The following is a 25,698-nucleotide window of genomic DNA, read 5'->3' as shown; positions in this document are numbered from 1 at the left end:
TGCCGCCGCCGCCCAGGAAACCAAGGAACTGAGTCGTAATGGATCAGCGCTGCAAGGGATCAGTGATGCAAAGGATCGATCAGACCCTTCCCTTACAGGGTAAGGCTGCTCGCGACGGAGGGAAGGCTATGCGACCTGTTGAACTCATGCCCCCAATCTGACCTTCCCGTGCTGATCAATTTAGTTTTCTCAAGCAAATCAATAAGGGAGAGAGAGAATATGCTGAGCCGTGGATTAATGAGATTTCCCAGACTTTGGTATGCTTAAAGGCTCTTCATTTGTGCAGCATGATCGTTACGGATGTAGATCTCAGGGCTCTGGCTCGTGTCCGCAGCCACATTCTGCAGGTTCCTAAACTGGAGAAGTGCTCGGGGTTTTCGACTCTCAGGCTTCTCGAAGTTGCACGGTCCTACAGATCAGCCATTGATCAATCAGATCGGGCCCTCAATAGACAGATCGGCCAGCCCCTGCTCCCCAACAGTCCATTATTTCAGAGGGCTACCACAGAGTTCACCAGTCAGATTTGCAGAGGAAAGCAGAACTCTAATCACTCTGCCTCGTTCCAGATCTAGATCATGCTCCTTTCTGGCAAAACTCTGCTAAAATGGGTGAGCTCTTCGGATCTAGTGCAGGACCTCAAGCAAATCCTGGAATTTAGGTTGGGGATTCCCTGTGCATCCCAACGACTCCTCCACGAAGGTAAACAACTTGAGGATCTTTATTCCCTTTCTTTTTACAGCATTAAGAGAAATCCCTCCATCATTTTTACCCTTCGTTTGAGAGGGGGAGCTATTGGACAGTCATCTTCAGCTGCGGCTTTTTCATACAAAGATGTTGTCCATGCTCAGTTGCCCAAGAAAACAGCTCCACCAGCTCAGGCTCCCAAACCTTTTTTGGTGGACAAATTGGAGGAAACCCCCTCCATTGAAATAATGCATCCAACGCTGGATGAGAAAATCGAAAAGTATGCAGAGCATGGCATTATTTGCAGGTTTAATGGGCTATGGCCATGCATAGCAGATCTCTACCAATGGATTCACTCTAACTGGACCAACAATTGCAAGGTTCTTCTCTGCTCAAAGGGTTTCTTCATTGTAGTGTTTGCTTTCAGTGAGGACTACCAAAAAGCATTAACTGAAGGCCCATGGTTTTGGGGCTCAGCAGGTTTATTCCTCACCCCTTGGTTCCCAGATTTCGATCCCTCTACAGCAATCATCACCAAGCTCCCCATCTGGGTCAGACTTCCTAATCTCCCGGCGCATCTATGGCACTTTGCTGTATTCCAAGGGATCGACAATACTCTAGGCCGCTTTCTAGCCACAGACACCTCTAGAGGGGAAAAGGGCATATACACCTTCGCCAGAATCTGTGTAGAAATAGACATGAGAAAAGGTCTACCTGATCAGATTAATCTTAAAATTGGAGACTTCCATTGGACTCAGACCCTGGATTACAAGAACACAGCCTTTCGCTGCTGAAATTGCCATCACACAGGGCACCTTTAGAGCTCTTGTCCCTCGATGCCTGCCCAAAAGAAGAAATCCAATCCTAAGCCGAAATCCAAAAGCTGGAAACCTCATGATCCTCCCCCCATGGATGATTTTGATTTCAGCTCAGACGAAGAGGAAGGGGATGCGGAAGGAATGGACGCAAAGCTGGCACAGGACCCGCCCTCGACTGGTCCCGAGGAATCTTCAGTTCCACCTAACTCACAGAAAAGAACTCATGAGTCCTCTCCCTCGGATTCAGACAAGGAGACCTCTTCGTCAGCCCAGCTCAGTTTGCAAATCATACCAGCTCAGTAGAGTCAGCTTGGTTGGGTCAAAGTTGGAAAAAAATGCTGAATAGTTGATTCTACCCACGTTGGGTAAAATCCTTTGTTCTGCTCTTGTAACTCTGTTCTTCTTGTTACTTCTTGCTCAACACTGCTCTCTTCTTGTTTTCTCTTAGGGGCCGAGGTGGATAGTCTATCCTTTCCGGCTGCCCGTTTTCTTGCTTCTCTTGGTTGTAACTTCATATTGTACCATACTTCCTCTTAATAGAATTAGTCTTTACCGAGAAAAAAAAAATTGTGAATTAAAATCGAATTTAGTCTTACAAGCTACTTGAAAATAATTAATTAAGTTATTTTGACTTAATTAGTTGGAGAAAATCAAGTTAGAAGTCTTTCTTAAGTGATGCAAGAGTTATCCCTTAAATTAAGGAGATAAGATTGAGTTGTAATTAGTTAACTTAGTTTACTGAGTTAAGTCTAGTTAAATTAGTTCCAAACTATTTGAGGAATTAATACAGAGTTAACAGTCAGTTGTTGCATGCATGCACTCAACTAGTGCTACTCCATTTAACTGCAGATTCCCTCATTAGAAACTCATGCATGCCTATTATGAGAAAGTCCCAGTTGAGATTAAAGATAAGGACAGTGTACTATCAGTTGCATGTGTTTTCCTATAAAGAAAACTTATGCATGCAGAAGGAAAACAATTCCTTGGAGGATTGCGCAGTTCTGATAGTGTGTGAGAGCAGTGTTCCACTTGGTGAGGTGAGAATCATCCACTAGGAACAACCCAAGGAAATAGGAGCTTGGAGGGCAGAGGAGAAGGCTAGTGAGAAGCCAAGATTGTCTATGAGCATCTTTGAGGATTGTACTGAGAGCTGGCTAGCTGTGAGAGCTAAGGCTTTGTATGATTCCTATGTATTTCCACCTTGTATGATAATACAGATAGTGGGGTTTTTTAGTTGAGGCTTTCCCCAAAGTATTTTCATGTGTATTGTGCATTGATTCTTCTTCTTCTGGTTATATGTGTTCAGCTCAATCTTGCTCAATCTTTAAGCTTCCGCAAATTGATAGTAGAAGTAGATTATAGTATTTTGCTTTGGTTATATTGCATTATCGGGTTAATCTACAGTCAGATTTTCTCTATGGTCTCAGAGGAGCGAGATTTGTAGAGAATTTCTACATGGTATCGGAGCCAAGTTTATCAGAGCTGTGAACAGTATACTGAGAAGAGAATTTGAAGTTTGAAGTACGGGGTTGCAGGTGAAAATTGAATTCTTATCATACTTCAAGGTTGGCCGATGGCATTCTATGGCTTGAGACTCGAGTATGCCTTGGAAGGTAGCTCGAATTACATAGCATGGAAAGATAGAATGGAGGCTGTATTAGGAGACAATGGCTTGAAGGAATTCATTGATCAAGAAATCCAAAAGCCAACTTCAACTAATGCACAAGAATTGGCTAAGAGGAGGAAGTGTGTGGCGAAGGCGAGACCCATCATCTGAGGGAGTTTGAGACCATATTGTCTTAAGTCTCCATGGGAAGGATACTCCATTTACAATGTGGAATACTTTGAAGGACCTCTACCAGAACAGTAGCGACCAGAGGAAATTGGCGCTCAAGGATAAGCTTCGAAGAATCAAGATGGAGAAGGGTGATACTATTTCCACATATCTAAACAAGCTCACCACCTATAGAGATGAGCTTGGCAGTGTGGGAATAACTACTGTCGATGATGATATGGTGAGCCTCACTCTCCTTGGCCTTCCAAAGTGTTGGAATAGCTACCAGGACTTTGTGAATGGAAGGGAAAAACTGCCATATTGGGAACGATTGTGGTCGGATCTAATGCAGGAGGAGATCAGGAGGAGCACACGAGATGGTTCTTCATCCAAGGATGATGATGAAAAAAATCTGGCCTTAGCAAGTAAGGCAAGGAAAGGGAAGGGGAATGCTTCCCATTCCAAATTGAATTCTTCTCATGGAGGGAAGAAGGGTGAAAGGTCTAAAGTGATATGCTTTAATTGTAACGAGATGGGACACTATGCGACTAATTGCCCATCAAAGAAGTCCAAGAAGGGATCCTCGGAAGGATCGGAAGGCGAGGCATTAGCCTCTCAATTCGAAATGGACTTTACCCTCATCACATGCATGGTGTCATCGATGATGGGTTGTGTTTGGTATCTTGGCAGTGGAGCCTCATTCCACATGATCGACGATAAAAGTTTATTCAGTGCATTGGAGGAGAAAGACCTCAAGATGCGCATAGAGATGGGTGATGACGGAAGGTATAGTGTTTTAGGAGTGGGCACGGTTTCTTTCAGGGGGAGCATGGAGCTCCTATCACCTTGACAGATTTGAAGTATGTGCCTGGACTGAAGAAGAACTTGGTATCGGTCGCGATGTTGGAGGACAAAGGCTACGGTGTTGTCTTTAGTAAGGGAAAGGTTTTCCTTAGACACATCACCACAAGATAGGTGAAATAGATCGATTGACGAGTTAAGAACATGTATGCTCTTGAGGTTCAAGATGCATGCAAAGCCTTGAGGAGAAGGCAAATGTTAGAGACTTGGTGGTTGAGAGGGAGAGTAAATTACCTCTCAACGTGCAGCCCCATAAGAAGTCTCAGACAATTGTGGAGGAGCCACAATTGGAGAAGCAGAGAGGAGACCGAGTGAAGATATCCACTCATACAGATACCTCCATTAAGGGGGAATTTCAATCCAATTGGGCAGAGTGAGGTGGAGCGATGTGAAGTGATAGTCCCAAGAAGGTTGAAATTGGCCATGCTCCATTGAGAGGTTTTATCTCATGGATTGTACCTTGCTATGGGAGCCCAAAGTACATAGTAGCAGGAGGAATCAGTGGGATTGATGCAGTCAGAGATCAAAGTGACAGAGGCTAGAGTAGTCAGATACTGAAGAATGTAGAGAAGGATTGACAATAGTGCAGAAAGGCAGAGTTAGCAGAAACGCAAAGTTTTCAGTTAATAGAGGCAATAACAGTTAGAGACTTTGATGACAAATGCATCATAATGATTCAGGTTGGATGTTTTTTTTTTTTATGGAGTTGCTGGAGCAACAACACTAGAGAGAAGTGTTGCATGCATAACATTCCAAAGGTTCACGATCGGGATTGAGTTGAATTCATTTCTTGTTGAGAGGGAGTGTTGAAATTAGCAACAAGAAATGATAAAAATAGAATCCATATATTCCAATTTTAATTTGTCCTTGAATTAAAATTGTGAATTAAAATCGAATTTAGTCTTACCAGCTACTTGAAAATAATTAATTAAGTTATTTTGACTTAACTAGTTGGAGAAATTCAAGTTAGAAGTCTTTATGAAGTCATGCAAGAGTTATCCCTTAAATTAAGGAGATACGATTGAGTTAGATTTGAGTTGTAATTAGTTAACTCAATTTACTGAGTTAAGTCTAGTTAAATTAGTTCCAAACTGTTTGAGGAACTAATAGAGAGTTAACAGTCAGTTGATGCATGCATGCACTCAACTAGTGCTACTCCATTTAACCACGGGTTCCTTCATCAGAAACTCATGCATGTCTATTTTGAGAAAGTCCCGGTTGAGATTAAAGATAAGGACAATGTACTATAAGTTGCATGTGTTTTCCTATAAAGAAAACTCATGCATACAGAAGGAAAACAATTCCTTGGAAGATTGCATAGTTCTAACAGTGTGTGAGAGCAATGTTCCACTTGGTGAGGTGAGAATCATCCACTAGGAACAACGCAAGGAAATAGGAGCTTGGAGGGCAGAGGAGAAGGTTGGCGAGAAGCCAGGATTTCCTGTGAGCATCTGTGAGGATTATACTGAGAGCTGGCTAGTTGTGAGAACTAAGGCTTTGTATGATTCCTATGTATTTCCACCTTGTATGATAATACAGATAGTGGGGTTTTTTCGCTGAGGCTTTCCGCAAAGTATTTTCATGTGTATTGTGCATTGATTCTTCTTCTTTTGGTTATATGTGTTCAGCTCGATCTTACTCAATCTTTAAGCTTCCGCAAATTGATAATAGAAGTAGATTATAATATTTTGCTTAGGTTATATTGCATTATCGGGTTAATCTATAGTCATATTTTCTCTATGGTCTCAGAGGAGCGAGATTTGTAGAGAGAATTTGTAGAATTTCCACACAATCCTACTTTTTAGCTTCTAAAACCTCCAACATTTATTTTGCATTTAATAATTCTTTCACATAAAGATCAGGGGACCAGGTGAGAGGTGTGGATGTGGGACTATAGAAGACAAAATCATTAATGACTTTTCCTTTGGGCTTGTTATTGCCACATGCTTGCAGAGAGGACTTGTTTGAATGCTTATTGTGAAGGGCCTGAGTACTTTCCCTTTGAGACCATTTCTTCCTTGTCTGCCCCCATTTTAGACGGGCTAGTCTTTGTTTAAAAATGCCCGATACAGTTTGCCATTGACCCAAACCCACTTCCCAACTTTGGCGGATGAGGCAATTTTCACTTATCCTAGATCATTGGTTTCCACATATTTTGAAATTTCTTGTCTCATATTTACTAAGACACAACTTTTTTTTGTGTTCCTTGCTTGAGAATCATGCACATTAAAGGATTTTCAATTTCAATCTAACAACCAAACTCACCCACTCTATTCATTTTATTAATAATTTATATTTTTATATCTATAAATATTTTATTTTGATTGAATTCATTTATAGACATTTTATTTTAATAAAATCCATTTCTATTGAAATATTTTAAATAAAAGAGATTGAAGTATTTTATAACAATGAATATTGATTGAAATAATAATAATAATAATTTTTTATAATTTTTATATGTCAACTTTATGCTAATCATAAAAGAAATTATACATCTCACTCATATTTTCTTGTAAAAAGTAATTATACATATCACTCATATCTTAATGTAAAAAGTACCTCACAACATAATGATAAAGTATTATTAATTAGATAGTTGACATTATCAATAAGATACATTAACTCTTTAGAAAGAGTTTTTAAATTATAAAATGGTAATTGAATTTATTTTGAGTGCTTGGAGGAATGATTCTTATCTTTTTTGTCTTTGAAGTTACATGTTAAGCTCATATTGTTGTAGTGACTTCTCCTTTATCCTTGTTTTATCATATTTACTAGGAAGCAACCTATTTCTATTTTTCTTGGTTGAGAATCACGCACATGAAATGATTGTCATTTTATTTTTATTTTTTTCTTTCAAATTTCAATTTAGCAAATTCTTTCAAGTGACATGTTAAGCTCATAATGTTGTAGTGACTTCTCCTTTATTCCTATTTTATCATATTTACTTTAAAGAAACAACCTATTTCTACCTTTCTTAATTGAGAATCACGCACATTAAGTGATCGTCATTTTATTTCTTTTTCTTTTGAATTGATTGAGAATCATGCACTAAAGAATTGTCATTTTCTTTCTTTCTCTCTAGAATTTTAATCTAACTAACAAATTGATTGTATTTATTTTATTAATTTAATATTTATAAACATTATAAAATTTATTTATAGATATTCTATTTCAATAAAATTCATTTATACTAAACAATTGATATTTAATTATTTTAAATAAGAGATTGAAGTATTTTATAACATATGATAATTATTAGAATAATAATAATAATAATATTTTTTTATTAGTTCCATATGTCTACTTTATATCAAGCACAAAATAAATTATAAGTCTCCCTCATACTCCACTAAAAAAACCTCTCAACACAATGATAAAAACTTATTAACCATTTCTTTAAGAGAGAGTTGATGTTATCCATAGATATCATATTTACTTTAAAGAAACAACATATTTCTACCTTCCTTACTTGAGAATCATGCACTTTAAAGGATTGTCATTTTATTTCTTTCGTTTTCGAATTGATTGAGAATCATGCACTAAAGAATTGCCATTTTCTTTCTTTCTCTTTAGAATTTTAATCTAAAAACAAATTAATTATATTTATTTTATTAATTTATTACTTTTTTATATTTATAAACATTATAAAATTTATTTATAGATATTTTATTTCAATCAAATTCATTTGTACTAAACAATTGATATTTAATTATTTTAAATAAGAGATTGAAGTATTTTATAACACACGATAATTATTAAAATAATAACAATAATAATAATATTTTTTTATTAGTTCCATATGTCAACTTTATATTAAGCATAAAATAAATTATACGTCTCCTTCATACTCCACTAAAAAAAGTACCTCTCAACACAATGATAAAAACTTATTAACCATTTCTTTAAGGGAGACTTGATGTTATCCATAAAATATATTAACTCTTTAGAATGAGCTTTTAAAATGTAAAATGTTAATTGGATTTATCTGGAGTGGATGGGAGGAATTATTATTATCTTTTTCTTCTTTCAAGTGACATGTTAAGCTCATTTTGCTTTAATGAGTTCACCTCTATCCTTATTTTGTTATATTTACTAAGAGGCAACATATTTCTATCTTCCTTGGTTGAGAATCATGCACATTAAAGGATTGTCATTTTCTTTCTTTCTTTCAATTCTTTCAAGTGACATGTTAAGCTCATTTTCCTTTAATGAGTTCACCTTTATCCTTATTTTGTTATATTTACTAAGAGGCAACATATTTCTATCTTCCTTGGTTGAGAATCATGCACATTAAAGGATTGTCATTTTCTTTCTTTCTTTCTATTTCGAATTTAATCTAGCAAGCAAATTGGTTTTCTTTCTTTCTCTTTTGAATTTCAATCTAGCAAACAAAGTGAGTGGAGACTATTAGAGATTATCATATATGTCCAAGAATTGCTTTCCTTCTCATTAATTTTACCTTAAAATTCTAGAATTTCCTTAAATTTCAAAACCTCCTGGGTGTCTTCTCAAACAATAGTACATCACCAATGAATAACAAATGTGACAATGCCAAGAACCTTCTCATCTTTATTCATCTTCTCATCTTCATTCCTTTGCTTGAGCAATTTGTCACATACTCATGTTATATTTTATTTTAATTATATATAACAATCTCTCACATTTGATTCAAAGTTTGATATTCAACAATTCAAGCCTTTTAATTCAAGGCATGGGCATGCATGTAGGCTTTGATATTGTCAATTGAGTTTAGCTTGGGTGGTTGGGCAGAATAGTTGTTATCCTCTCCACCTACGTTCAAGTCTCATAAGTTGACATGTTGACGCTCTGGAATAGAGTATCTTTGTTACATTCTTTAGTGAGTCTATACTAAGGGTTGGCCTAGTACCAACAACCTCTCTCTTTCCTTTGAGTTGAGAGGGAAGCTAACTTTTCTCCTTGAGCAGTACCCAATGCCCAAATTTTTTATGTAAAAAAATGTAGGCTTTGATGTTCATTGTTTAACTTTTTATCTCTGTATAAAGTTCTGACTTCAAATTTTTCCCACCAAAGTCCATACATCAACTTGGTTGCTTTATAATAATATTAAGAGGCAACCTATTTTTATCTTCCTTCATTGAGAATCATGCACGTTAAAGGATTGTCATTTTCATTCTTTATTGATTGAATTTCAATCTAACAAACAATTTGATTGGAGACTATTGGAATTTTGACAATGCATGCTAAAACATTTTCTCTTGTTTCTAACCTGCCTACCCAAATATATTCCATAGAGATGTTGTAAACATAAATAGCTTTTAAGACAAATTTGATTGTCATCAACCTTCCACCAATGGTCCATCAGATACACCATGTTGTAACCCTTTTTTCTACTTTCTAGTATGACCATATCTAGTCACAAGACCCATAGTTGCTAGACTTGACCATAAACCCAAGGTATTTTAATCCTTTATTGAAATCAATGCTTTGAAAAGGAAAAAATATTGTTATTATGTCTTCATTACTTTATGACACTCTATCAAAGGAAATATTAGATGTCCAAGCATTTATTTCTTTCTCATTAATATTATCTTCAAATTATAAAATTTTCTTAAATTTCAAAGCTTCCCTTAGTGTGTCTTCCCAAACAACAATACAACATCAATGAGTAACAAAAGTGATGATGCCAAGAACCTCATATGTATTCCTTTGTTTCATACATTTGTCACATATGCATTCATTATCTAACTTAGACCCTCTACTATTATAAGAAACATGAGTGGAGATAGGGAAAAACCCTAGTGTACATATCTAGTTGGTTTGAAAAAACAAGAGGCCACTCAATTGAACAAAATTGAGAAGAACGATGTTGACATGGTCCATTATCCAATTGATAAAATCCACACTACACCCTATATGTATGAGAATTAATTTTATATACAACCATCTCCACAAGTTTTGGTTGTGTTTTCTCTTGGAGGTTCCTTAAATAAACACTTAAATTGGCTAGTGCTTACCTCAACAATGTGTTGAAACTTGTTCACTTTCTCACCTTTTCCATTTGTAATGCTCCAGATTATGTTGATATTTTATATCAATCTAAACTAATTATGAAAGAATTGTATATTCTCATCACCTTGAGCAAGCCAAACAATTTGAATCTTTTGTTTTAATCTCAATTCTTTTTATTCTAAGAGCTTTTTTTTACGATTGCAAAATTTTATAATCCTTATTTTTCTTTAGTAAGAATAGCATTGATATTGAATTTGAATATGTTTACAATTTCCTCTTCAAGATTCTTGATCTACTCCTAGAAATCCCCTTATACTTAACCTTTGTCCACTCTATTTTTCTTCTTATTGATCCTCTACAAATCATCATTAAACTAAAGCATGGTTGAATCATTTAAGGTGCAATCAAAGTGCATCCATTAATTTTGGACCATGTCCAAAATTTTTGCATCCTTCAACCTATTATGAAATCAGCTCAAGAAAAGATAGAAAAGATAGATCAACGCCTTAGAATTCAGCCTCTTCGAGGGGGCAACCTCCTTTACATTACATAAATGAACAATTCTTGGATGATACAAATGAAAAAACCTCATTTCTATATATAGGAGTCTAAGGAGTCACAATATAATCCAGCCGACCTAACAATAATAATATAAAGCCACAAAAATAACAATAGAGGGATTCTATGGGGCACAGAAATAACAACATGGGGGTAATAGGGGCAGAACAATATAAATAAGGGGTATAACTACAATAGTAATGGGGTAATCACTAGTATTATAGGGACCCAACATGCCCCTCTCCTTCAAAAAAGTGTTGTCCTCAACGCTTGAGTAGTTCTGTATACTTCTGCATAAAATTGTCATCCTCCCATGTGGAATCTTCAGCGGATAAGTTCTTCCACTTGATAAGATACTCTGAAATTGATCGATTTCGTAGCTGTCGAGTTCTTGTTTCTGTGACTGCTTCCGATTCCAATATAATTTTTCCTTCCTCATCAAGTTCTAGCAATATTGTTTGCACTGGGAGCTTATCGCCTATAACCTTCTTTAAACATGAAACATGGAAAACTGGGTGCAATCGAGAAGCTGCAGGAAGCTCCAATTTGTATGCCATAGTACCAATCTTTTGCAACACCTTGTATGGACCATAATACTTTGGTGATAATTTATTATCCTTCTTAGCTTGCTTTAGGGACATTTGCTTATATGGTTGTAGCCGTAGGAATACCCAATCACCTACATCAAAACTTCTTTCACTGCAATGTTGATCTGCCTGTTGTTTCATTCTATTTTGTGCCAACGCGAGGTTATCCTTTAAGAGTTGGAGGACTTGTTGTTGATGTTCGATGTGATGTTCCACTGCCTGAACCTTAGAAGTTTCTCTTAAATATGATGTGATGGATGGTGGTTGATACCCATAAAATGCCATAAATGGGGTCATTTTTGTTGCTGTATGGAAGGAAGTGTTATACCACCATTCAGCCAGAGGCAACCATTTGACCCATTGTGTCTGTTTATCAGATACAAAGAAACGAAGATATCCTTCCAAACATTTGTTTACTATATCAGTTTGCCCATCAGATTGAGGATGATAAGATGAGCTATGAGCTAACTGAGTACCAAGACAAGAAAATAATTCTGTCCAAAAATTTCCAGTGAAAATGGGATCTTTGTCACTTACAATAATCTTTGGGTTTCCATGTAGCTTTTGAATTGTTTCCATAAATGCAGTAGAAACTGTACTGGATTTAAATGGATGTGATAATGCACAAAAATGTGCATACTTGGTAAGTTTGTCAAATACCACCATGATGACACTCTTTCCCTCAGACTTGGGTAAACCTGTGATAAAATCCATTGAAACCTCCTCCCAACGTTGGCTTGGAATGGATAAAGGTTGTAATAGACCCGGTGTCTTAATTGTTTCAACTTTATTTTGTTGGCAAACCAAACATTCTGCCACAAACTTTTGAATATCTGATTTAAGGCCATCCCAAAAAAATTCCTTCTTAACCCTGTGGTAAGTTTTTAAAAATCTCGAGTGCCCTCCTAAGGGAGAAGTGTGCAATTCCATAAGAATCTTTTGTTTTAGCTGGGAATTCTTACAGAGGTATAAGCGATCTTTGTACCATAATGAATCATTTTGCCAGCTAAATGTATCAGACATACTGGAATCTTGTTGTAGCTTTTGAATAAGTGCCCACACTTCTTCATCATTCTTCCATTCCTCCCTTGCTTCGTTTATCCAATCTGGTTGGATAATAGAAATGGCGCACAACAATGCTTCCACATCCTCATCCTTTCTTGAGAGTGCATCTGCCACCACATTTTGCTTCCCTTTTTTGTAGATGATTTCAAAGTCATAACCCAACATCTTTGTGACCCACTTTTGTTGCTCTTCAGAGGATAATCTTTGTTCTAAAAAGTATTTAAGGCTATCATGATCTATTTTTACCTTGAAGTGTCTTCCCATTAGGTAGGGTCGCCATTTCTTAAGTGCATGGAGTATTGCCAACATTTCCTTCTCATAAATAGCTTTGCTTAAAAACTTTCCCTTGATTGGACGACTTTCAAAAGCAATGGGTCTTTCATCTTGCATTAGAACATCACCAATTCCATTTCCTGAAGCATCACATTCCACAATAAAGGTTTTTGTGAAGTCCGGTGTAGCTAAGACCGGTGCTTGGCACATTGCCTCTTTAAGATGTTCAAAGGCCTTTGTTGCTTCCGGAGTCCATGAAAATGCATCTTTCTTCAATAATGTTGTTAGAGGTGCTGCTATTCTCCCATAATTCTTAACAAATTTGCGATAATACCCTGTCAACCCAAGAAATCCTCGCAGATGCTTTATGGATGTGGGGATTTTCCATTCCTTAATGGCTTTAATTTTGCTAGGGTCTACCTTAACTCCATGAGATACAATATGACCCAAATATTCCACCTCCTTGACTCCAAAGAAACATTTGGATCTTTTTGCATATAATTGTTTCTCCTCCAATAGTTGTAGCACCCTGTCAACATGATCCTTCCAAGACTTGCTGTAGATTAGTATATCATCAAAAAATACTAACACAAATTTTCTAAGGAATGGTTTGAAAATTGAATTCATCAAACCTTGAAATGTTGAAGGTGCATTGGTAAGGCCAAAAGGCATGACCAAAAATTCATAATGACCCTCATGAGTTCTAAATGCCATTTTCGGAATGTCTTCAATCTTCATTCTGATTTGATGATATCCTGAACGAAGATCCAACTTGGTGAAGTAAATTGATCCATGCAATTCATCCAGTAATTCATCAATGACAGGAATGGGGAACTTATCTTTAATAGTGAGCTTGTTGAGCTCCCTATAATCCGGACACATGCGCCATGATCCATCCTTCTTGTGCACCAATACTACTGGAGCAGAGAAAGAACTTTGACTTGGTTGAATTATACCAGCCTCTAGCATTTTTGCAACCATACGTTCAATTTCACTTTTTTGGACATAGGGATATCTGTACGGCCTGATGTTTGGAGGAACACTTCCTGGAATCAGATGAATAGCATGATCATGATCACGCATAGGTGGGAGACCTTTGGGAGTCTCAAATACCTTGGAATGATTGTCCAGGACTTTTTGGAGATCTGGAGAAATAGATGATTCCAATGTGGAAACATCTAGCGAACATAATTGTGCAATTACACCTCTTTGCTCCTTTTTTAGAAGCTTTGTCATACCATTAGAGCTTATTATCTTTCTTGGTTTCCCTGCAATACCCCTTAATTCAACTTCCTTTCCTTCTGTAGAAAATTTGATGAAAAGTTCTTGAAAATTAAAAGCTATTGTACCCAAGGATTGTAGCCATTGGACTCCTAGTACAACATCAGCACCTCCCATTGGAATGGAAAGCATTGGGCTAGTCAATACATATTCTCCCATGGATAGCTTGATATTATGGCACTTTCCAGAGCAATTTATTGTTCCTCCATTTGCAATCATCACTTGACACTCTGGTGCTGGATATAGGAAGCAATTCAATTCTTTTGCTACCCTACAATGAATAAAATTGTGGGTGCTTCCTGAATCAATCAACACTATTACCTTTTTCTTCTTGATTTGTCCTTCTATCTTGATGGTTTGAGGAGTGGTAATTCCCGCCAATGCATTACAAGATATGGTCAGATTTATTTGTTCTTCATCTAGGCTTTGTTCCTGGAGTATATCTTCTTCTTTTGACCTTTCTTGCTCCTTTTCTTCTTCCTCTTCACAATCTATGTAGAATAATTTCTTCTCAGCACACTTATGACCTTTAGTGTATTTGCTATCACAACTGTAACAAAGCCCTTTTGCTCTTTTTTCTTCCAATTGTTGTGGTGTCAACCTTATAGGTTGTGGAAGACTAGGGGCAACAACACTTCCGTCTTTATAGTTGTGAGTGGTATGCTTCCTGGTTGCCATAATTTTGCTTTCCATTTTTCTTGCTAACCTGAATGCCTTCTCTAATGAATCAGGTTCCCAAAGGCGGACATCATGTTGGATATTATCCTTTAAAGACCCTATGAACACATCAATCCTATGCTCCTCTGGAATATCTTTTACCCTTATGTTCAATTTTTGGAACTCCTCAATGTGCTCCATTACTGAACCCTTTTGTTTGAGACTTATCAATTGGCTAAAAAAAGTGTTGCTTTTTGTATCTTCATAATGTGCTATCAATTCTTCCGTAAAAATTGCCCAAGTGATAAATTTTTTACGTTAGCAAAGCCATTGATACCATACAAACTGATTTTTTTCCAAATATACAGTTGCCATACATACCTTTTGTGTGTTTTGCACATTATTGAGATCGAAGAACTGCTCCATCTGTAATATCCATGTGGCGGGATCCTTGCCATCAAACTTCCTCATATCGATTTTTGGAATATGGTGAGTCTTCGATCCAACATTAGCGTCTATAGAATCATGATTAACATTTCTTTTGTTCTCATCATGAGTTTCCTTTAGTACCCTTTCATCCTTAGGGACCATTTCTTGTAGCAACTTATTCATATTTATCTTCAATTCGTTCATGTCTGTCTTCAAATCTATCTTCAAATCATCCATCTTAGCTTCCACGTCAATCATCTTGGCTTCTACGCCTTTCTTTAAACAGTCCATCTTAGCTTCTACACCTTTCTTTAAACCATCCATCTTAGCTTCTACATCTTTCTTTAAACCATCCATCTTAGATTCTGTTCCTTTTTGTGCAAGGGACAGTTGTTGCACTTGGTCTTGTAATTTTGATATATCATGTTGCATTTCTTCCTCTTCTTCATGAGTCATGCTAGAGCTTTCAGGTTCCTTACTAGGTGTTTGCATTTTCTTTCCTCGGGGCATCAATTACCGATAATAATTCTCTACTATGCCCTTTGAATTCCTTCAAAATAAATTTTCAAACCAAGCTTAAGCAAAAATTTAAGAAAATCTACACACCTTTTTTCACTTTGTACGAGCTCGATATTGCCTCTGATGTATCTCTGTACTTTCCAATCACCTACTTCTAAATTTGTGAGCTTTGGTAGCCCTCTGTGTTCTCTTTCCAATGCCACAAGTCTGACCCAAATTGGATTCTCCAAGGAAGAGTTATGTGAGATCTCCCACAGTGACTTGCTTATAGACTAGTTCAGTAGAGCGAACTTGTACGACGTGCCACGAGTCACTGTTTCAACCTTTGAATCTGAAACACGCATACAAGAAACTACAGTTTGTCCTCTTTCTGTACCTTCTTACGAAATTTCAATCCGATCCCCAGAGAGAAAGTTATGACGATTTTCCCCAGGTCACCTGTTTTGAATGTAATTCAGGAGTCTGCAAAAAGACCAACTTCCTCAGATCATATCTCCGTAAATATCGCGCGAAATGCTCTGAAATTGGGGCCCAAGGTTCAGCACGATTTCTTCTCAAATGGGTTTTTTTTGCGACTTCTAAAACGTCACAGAAAAAAGTTATAGCGAAAATGCCACGATGAGCTGTTTAGAGCAGCGAAACCCTAGAATCCAAACCTCTAATACCAAATGTTATGAAATCAGCTCAAGAAAAGATAGAAAAGATAGATCAACGCCTTAGAATTCATCCTCTTCGAGGGGGAAACCTCCTTTACATTACATAAATGAACAATTCTTGGATGATACAAATGACAAAACCTCCTTTCTATATATAGGAGTCTAAGGAGTCACAATATAATCCAGCCGACCTAACAATAATAATATAAAGCCACAAAAATAACAATAGAGGGATTCTATGGGGCACAGAAATAACAACATGGGGGTAATAGGGGCACAACAATATAAATAAGGGGTATAACTACAATAGTAATGGGGTAATCACTAGTATTATAGGGACCCAACACAACCAATTCAAGTTGAACATAATAAAGACTAAATATTTTTCCTATGCCCTTCCTATTTGAAGAAAGGTTGGGACATGATCAAATACTCCACCTTCAAATATCCAAGTTCTAGGCCTTTCTACTTTATACAAAACATTTTTAACTATAAGACTATTTTTTATGTTATTATCCATCTATGTAGGCTTTTGGATTTAATGGTTCTAAATAAATAAATAAAACCCAACCCTTCAATCTTTTGTAATAAGAAACTAGCCCAAGGATCCATTCTCCTAGATTCCCCCATAGTTCCCCTTGTCTCAGATCAAAAGCCATGCCCCCTCCCACAATGACATATTTCCTTCTCACTACATGGTTATTGATTTTTTCCCCAAAATTCCTTTGATATATATATATTGATGACATTTTATACAGTGTTGAATACCTCAAGTACTAGAGGTCCTTGAATCAACATCACTCTACTTGATGTATAACTATTCTCTATAAGGAGTTTATCTTATGAGCATTTACCAAACCTCTCATGCCGTATGAGAGAAACATCATTTTGAACCCATAAGGCTTTCCCCACTTCAATGGCCCCTTATATTGACATATACTTAACTGGAAGAACTTCCCTATCTTCTTGCATCTTAGTTTGGTTGAGTAGTGATTTATTACTAAGACCTGATTGAATATCAACCTAATCCTAACTAGTCCTCCTTCCATAAACGAATCCTCCAACTATATGCCTTTCTTATAGGTTGATTTCAATTCATATATTTACTAACTGCAGGAACAAAATCTTCATCAAAGGCGTATGTGGTACTAGAATTCAATTAGTATTGTCCACAACCTTTCTACTTTTTTCTTCCACCCAAGGTGACATTACCATTATCTTCGGATGAGATTAGTTTTTTAGTAAACACTACTTTGTCACACACTTTACCTATTCCCCCCTTTGGGACAATTTGCTGAGCTTTTTGCAAAAATATCTTTGCTAGCATCTCCTCCTAGTCTCCTTAGTCTTCAAGGTCAACCAATATAAGTACATATTTGTGTTTTTTTATCTTTATTTGGGAGAACTCCCTATTATGGATTGCATCTATCAATGTAATTGAATCAGCCTTTGAAATTTGAGCCTCCGTAATATCTCTATGATCATACATCATAATATCTTCATGATCAACATCAATTCTATGTATCTTCCTATGACAAATCAAGTTTCCTTTACTTTGTCTATATCATTAGGGATCCTTTCAAGAATAGACAAAGAAGGTTCTTCTAGTATATACTTAATCCTTTCAATGTTTTTCATCCTCTTAGGTTTTGGGGCTTATTATGTCAAGTTGACTCACACATCCTACTTTAATCTTGCTTCTATGCTCTCCCTCTCATTTAATGTTTGGGCAAATTCTTTGAAGATTCCCATATAGATGGAAAATGGAGCATTTGATAGGTATCTTCCCATGGTCCATTTCTTATTTATATGACCTTATTCCTATTTGTATATCAATTCCACCTAGAAACCCATCACCTAAGTTCTTTTCCACCAAAATATTAGCCATGTATATTCTATATAGAGACATTGTTTTCTCATCAATTCCCATCATCATTCCCACCTTATTTTTTATTAGAGTAAGAGCCCTTTCTAACGTTAGTTCCAATGTGAGTGAATGTAACTTAACACATAATGGTTGAATGCCCACTCTTTCTTTCACGACGCAAAATAATGGAGTTTAGTTCTTTAATGACATAATTGGGTTATATTGATACTGCTTCCCCTTGATAATTACTTTCTTATCTTTGGTAGACTAAAATATGAATGCATTCAACCCCTCTCCAAGAGGTAATATATAGATTCATACCTTGGCTATTGCCTCTAGACCATTTTTATTTACATGTTCATAGATTTATCAGACATTAACCTCCCATGGAATTCCCTTCTAGGGTCAGAACTTGATACATCAACACATATACCATAAACACATCTTGTTCCATGATCAACTTCATTCTTTATACTCTAAGCTTGACACACCTTTACTTGCATTCTTCCTTTTGACATTATGTTTTGAACTCTTTAGTCCCTTTGTGACCTCGTCCCTTTTTAAAACCCTAACTTATCCTCCAAAATTATTTGCCATAATTTCCTTATGTCTTCTCCTGCATTTATATATGTCGCATTAATCTTGGAACCCACCACCTCCTTTGTAATCTTGTTGTCATCATTACCTTCTATGGACCAAAATGGATGTCAAAATTCCCTTTAAATGTCATCATTTTTTAATCCTTCCACCTCAAACATACCACCATGTTTCTTAGATATCTTTTCCTTTACAATAACACTATAGTTTAGGATAATGCCCCTAACTTCCATATCATTTTCCACTTCCCTCGCCTCCTCCCCCACTAGTAGCCCCTAATGATTTGATTGTCCCCATTTGTATCAATCATGACTTCACACAATTCCATGGTACAATACCTACCAAACATGCTTTGTTGAGTCAAAATGATGGTATGAAAAAAGAGAATAAACCATAAGTACATTAGTTCATGAAAAATGCATGTGGTTCTCACATATTTTCACTTTTTCTTCTTACGTGGTGGGGACATGTTGTTTAGAAACTCCCCTTGTTTAAGTTATGCACAATCGATATCATAATCAATATTGATATGGCATCAACAAGAATATTCATCTTTTTGGGCCTACAAAATGTGTGTGGGCATGCTTAGGTAGTTACATCCTTTGGTGCACCTTTCAACATATAGTTGTTTAGAGCATGTTGCAATTTTTAGTGTATATGTCTTGCAACTTAGACATTAATTAATATCATGATTTCCATGGCCACAAATAATACATGCAATAATCCTAAGTGTACAATAAATGCATTAATTGAAATTATGCCTTGATATTCTCCATAAAACACATTGATGGGATTGTTTCTACTCAAAAGTGTTATAAAAGTATTAACTTTGTTGATTCAATTGAAAATGATAGCTAGAACCAACATTCTTTAAAATAAAATGCAATGATGGTGGTGACAAGATAGGAGATGTTGGAACAAAATGTGAAGTATAGGTGATAATTGTAGACATTGAACCTTCTTTATATTTCCCATTTCTCTTATTTTCCTTACATTATGTGAATTTTCATTAAACTAACTAAAAAATTGCTCAAAAGTTTGATGCTTTTAACAATGGTTATACTTAGTTTTCTTATTCACTCGAAAATTTTGTGATATGGATTGGATCATTATATTGTTTTTTATCCATATCGATCCGTTAAGAGTGGAAAAAGTGGAGGAATCAACTCATGACACCATTTTTACCAGCCGGACCTAGTTTGGCAAAACAGGGTCTGAAACCTTTCGGGAGCGTTTTGAGGCATCAAATGACGTTTTTGGGGGTAAAAAATTGTCGTTGTGGCATTGCACCTGTTGTGCTATTCTACACATAGAGATCTTTCCAATGATGCAAGAAGTGGGTCAATCAGAGTCTGTATGCAAAAGTTATGTCACTAAGAAGTTGACCTTCCTGATTTCACCACCATGGTTCGAGAGGATGCCACGTCAGCCCCCATTATTCATGGAAAAATGGGCTAGACATGTGTTTGTGATGAAAAATACCCTAGAATATTCTATATTGCAACTCTGGTAAAGAGTTGATGTAGTCAAACTTAACCACTAGTAGGCTAACAAGTTGTGTGATAACAAGGCCACTAGGAGGATGAGGTATTTCATTCTCAAGTGAATTTGTTCCATAGTTGAGAAAAAATAGCCAAGAGGGATAGGAGGTAGAGCACACAAAGAGGATTTGTTCATTGTAGCAGCCCAAAAGGCACAAGCCATACTTCTTTGTACCTGCAACCATATTTCTAGACAGAGAAAGAGAGTGGAGCGACCTCACCTTCTAGCTGGGTTTTCTCTTGAAAGGGTTTCCCAGAGCATATCTTGTGTCTTATATGTGTGTGTGATTTTTAATTTTTCCATTCTCTATTTTCTGTTTAATTTCCATTCACAGACATGCATTAATTAAAGTAAAAATCTACAGATATAGAAATTTAATAAAACTGTAATAATGTAGGATTTCAATTTTTTAATGTAATATTATCATATTTGTTGTGACAAATTGTCCAGTGGAATATCCACGATATTTTATGGATCATTTTGATTATTATTATTAGTGTAAGAAGGATGGTAAAAAATATACACATTTTAGGTTGGTTGAGAAGAAATGAGTTATTTGACTAATGTTTTAACTTCTTATGATTTTGTTCTTCATCTCTCCCTTAAATTGGTCATTACAATTGTGATTGTAGTACAATTCACCATCCATCTATGAAGATATTTCGATGACTTAATTATGTGTGTAACATTGTTGTTGCTAAACAATAACTCAAGTTGGAGTCAAATACCCTTGACAAATTATTCTATCCAGTTTTCTTTCATAGTATGATACTGGAACCAATTTAACAAAAAAATAATGCAAGAATTATACTTACAAATAACATCAACTAGAGATTGTTTGCAATGTCAAGTATGATGAAAAGTGAACCATTGAATATCAATATATCTCATGCTAAAACTTTTCTATAGGGAAGGTTCATAAATGATAATGGCGAGTGTTACAAATATACATGGGTAACCATAGGAGATTTTTTTTCGGCAAAAATGCATATTTCCAATCAATAACCTCAATGCCCCTCAGATGTATCTCACTCATCATTGGTTAGTTGATTCACTTGATCAACATGCTCATTTGATAAAGGTGGCTCTACAACCATGAGGTACATTATCCATTATTTCATACATAGTGCTTGTATTTAATGTTTTAAGCATGTATATAAGGATCACCAGTTGAAGTCAGATAATGGGCCATGATGTTTGGAAATTATACTTGTTGCCTTATTTCACCTTTGCGGTCATCTTTTTCTTCTAGTCCATTAGAACCACCTTAGGTTTTTCCTTTCAAGGCCAACATGGGCCACAAATAAGAGGCCTAGATAAAGATAGTGTGTCCACATACTTCCATACTTAACTCTTTCCATTTATCACTTTCTCCATTGTCTTGTGTTTTGGGTTAGTTGTTGTAATTCACTTGTACTGGTTCCATTTTTTATTTCATCATATGAGAAGAGGGGCTTGGAAATTCCTATAGGTTTATGTACTTGCAAAAATAAATAAATTAAGAGCTTGTTCCAAATGATAAAATGTAAAAAAAGTGGCAAGGACGAAAGGTGTTTAAGGTTGAGTTGACTTCAGCTCCACCCCTTGATGTGAATACATCACCCTATTCCCATGCATATCATGATCTATCAAAATAAAAGGGGATTGAGTAAACATCCCAACCTATTTGAGCAAAGAATTTACCACCCTAAAGGGGTTTGAAAATAAAGTAAAGAAAGGCTGTAAAGAAAACTAATTAAAGAAAAATAAAAGAATACTTAAAAGGTGGAAAAGCGGTGTTGAGGAAGTGGTAACTCAATTAATGCAAGTGCTCCCTTGACAAAGGTGCTCATGGATGTTGGTCTTGCATAAACCATGTACAAGACTATTAACCCTCCCATGAATTCCACCCTAACCATATCAGTTATCGCTTACACCTATTGATTAAAGGGCTATCCTATGAATTGTTCTTCCCCCAGGGATGGGAGCACCTAATAGGGGTAATTTATGAACCTCCCATACCCAAAATCTGGCATCTTGTACGAAGTATTAAACTAGTGTGAATTTTGAAGAAGATACTCTATGTGATATATTTATAGGGATTTGACATTAATATGGTCTACTTTTTATGCTTCAATGACTCTTGTATACATGTTAGTTGATCGTACTCGATTCCTTGATCTTATTTTTTTATGATAGTCTAAACATGGTCATGATATTTTAGAGTATGTCAATGATGCTTCTCTTGCACTTAATGGATGATTTTATACACGCTATGGAGGGAGTTCCACTTGATGGTGGATATTGGACACTTGATGAGGAATGTTGACCTAGATGATGGTTTGGTACACCTTTAGAGACACTCCTTCATCCTTTGTACCTTCGACATTTCCTTACTATTCTAGGACATTGTAGATATGAGAGGACATGGAACATTGTGCATGATTTAGGGGCTTGGATGGATGACATTAAGCTTAAGGAGGCACTTTTTCATGACGAGGAATGAACCTTAGATAAGGAGAGATTCCATTTTGGATTACTTGTCTTTTGGAGATGACATCACCCTTCTTGAGGCTTTACACTCACATGTTTGACCCTTTTGAGGGCACTTTTTATATTTTATCATTGTATTTTCATCTTTGAGACTATTTTGGGGGGTTAACTTATTAACCTGTCCACCTTGTAGTCATGGATTTTATATTTTTAAGGGATTTTAGCCTAATTGAAGGTAAATCACTTAGATGCCCTAATATAAATAGGGAAGCATTATCCTTCATTTGATCATTGTCTAATGTGGAGACACACTTCTCTTGTATTACACATATTTTTCTCTAGTTTTCTTTGGAGCACTAGTTGAATGACTTTCAATGGGGACTTATTGATGTGGACTTAACACTCTTTTCATGGATGGATTATGGTGAAGATCAGATGAATGCAAGAAAAACCTATTAAGTGGACTTCTTTTATCTTGGTCATCATTCTATGGATGATGGTACTTAAGTATTAAGCAAGTGAACATAATATTTTGTTTCCTTATCCTTCTTAGACAAACCCTTCTTCCAAGACTTTGAGGAAGTAGCAAGTGGGCTCCTTCCATTGACTCATTTTTGAAACTCGAGAGCCTTGATCCATACCGTAGGGATAAGTGAGTGGACTTACCATATGAGTCTTCAATCTACTCCAATTCTTCATGTTTGTTATGCCTAGACTCGATTAGCCCTAGATTGAGAAAGGCACTAGTTCTCTCTCTTTTGACAATCAATTATACTTATTTTATTGTTTTAGGGTAAATTAGAGTTTAATTACAATAAAATCATATATTTGTATAATTTTTTTGTCTTAGATGCCATTGTCTTAGGGCTAGGAATTGTTTGAAATATATTGGTAAAGAAAAAATATTATTTATATGTATTTTCTAGTCCTAAATTAGGGGTGACATCTAGGGTTTTAATTGTTGTTATATGCCTTCTATGAAAAAAAATTGCTGTAATTAATTATCTTGCTTAATATTATATTCATCCATCATTTTTCACTTCATTTACCATAGTTTTTGGGGCTAGATTTTGTACTATTATAAACCAGTTGAATGTTGCAATTGTTGATTTTACATGCTAGTTTACTTCAACTAAAGGTTATTTATTGATTGCGTTTGGGGACCTTCCTTGAGCATTTATTGGATTACCTAGGTCTATAGAGGAACCATAATACCCTTTGAAGTCAAATATGGAAATTACTTGTGAATCCACTCTAAATCCCAATTGCTTAACTTTATCCCTTGGTAGTAAGTCATTGTAGAACCCTTGGGGCTCTTAGATTAATTTTATTGGGTTATTTTATCCCTAATATCTACTAGTGAAGCCTCCCTTGTGTTGTATCGTGTCCATCACTTCAACAAGAGGATTCATTGCTAATGTTACAATGGTGAGACTCCCATTATTGCATGTTATCTAGATCACCTCGCGAGGCTCTACATGAAGATGCTAGATTTCGTTGTATTTTTAGCATCATTTCCACGAAGGAGTTGAGTCCTACTCAAGATCCAAAGTATATGCTTCAACATTTATTTGAAGAGTATATTTCAAAGCATATTTTAGTGTGCTCATTTGGTGGCTCCATAATCTCATTTGGATTTAGGAACTGCTAGTCAATTACCTAATAGGATATTTGGTAATCCTCCTATGTTCTATAAAAGAATAAATCCATATAAGTCTTCTATAGTTAAATATCCCTTCAACTATCCTCCAAATGTAGCTCCAACGACTACCAAGACATGTCTTAACAATGACTTCAAGCCCTTGGACATGTCCGTTATTTAAGGTTACCTTAACAACATGCTTGATAAGTGCAATGAATGACTACGTAAGTTATCTAGTAATAATGTCATCATAGATGAAGAACATATATTTATTTTACTTTCATATAGGTGGCCTTTATATTGAAGAGGAGGATGTTGTTATGAAATATTTTGCTCGTTCTTTGCAAGAAAATGCAAATTCATGGTTCAAATATCTACCTAGAAAGGGCTTCAAAACCTGAGACCAATTCCATGAATCTTTCATTAAGTTATGGAAATAAGGAAAACATGGAAGGTTGTTAATTGCCTAATTTCATGAAATGGAAAAGAAATATTCTAAGACCATTCAAGAATTCAGTCAAATATTTGATAGTTTGGTCAAGTTTATCCCCACAAACCTTAAGCCCCTCGAGGATGATATCTTGTTGCAATATACTAATGCTTTTTAGGGACATTTTGGTTTCTAGTTAAGGGATAAAGACCATAATAGCCTTACCAAGGATAAGGAGTATGCTACCAACTAATGTTAATATTTTTTATAATCTTAGGGCTAAAGTTGAGACCAAACCTAGATCCATGAATCATGTTGATCTTGTCGAAAGTCGATTACTCTCAGTTGCTCAAAGTTTTGATAAATTAACTAACAAGAATGCCAACTTGCCACGTTGAACATGTTAACCATCTTGGAAAAGGATAAAGGACCAAGTCCAAATTATCCTTTTATATCTTAATTTATTAATAATAAGACATCAAGAAGGAACCAAGAACCACACAACAATAGACCTCATTCTCACAAATTGTTCCTAATACCTTAAATCCCACAAATATGATCAATGAAGAAGGTATTCCTTGGTGTAATTGTTGTGAATAACGTAGAGAGGAAAAATTCCCATATAGTCCAAACTATGCAGAATAAAACTATGAACAATTAAACTTGACTAGTGATTCATGCCCTTTTACTATGCTTTTAATGCAATTTACCATGCTAATAACCAACAACATGAAGAGTTTGTCAAGAGATGTGTCAATATCTCTAGTATTAACATAATTGCTATAGAAACAATATATGAGTTTAATAAGGGATTGTGATATACAAGGATTAACAAGTAGACTACAAATTCTCAACCAAGCAATAGTGATGTCCCAACAAAAGCATGGATTGGATTGTCTTTAACTTTGAATGTTGTAGTCCCCTCAAACCAAAAAGTATGATGATATTGCTTTAGCTATTGTTTAGGAAATGTTCTTACTAAAGTAAAT

Source organism: Pinus tabuliformis, chromosome 2_2, assembly GCF_031772625.1.
Source record: "Pinus tabuliformis cultivar Carrire ecotype Pingquan chromosome 2_2, CPIR1, whole genome shotgun sequence".
NCBI classification, from domain to species: Eukaryota; Viridiplantae; Streptophyta; class Pinopsida; order Pinales; family Pinaceae; genus Pinus; species Pinus tabuliformis.
Note: the sequence above shows the minus strand (reverse complement) of the source record.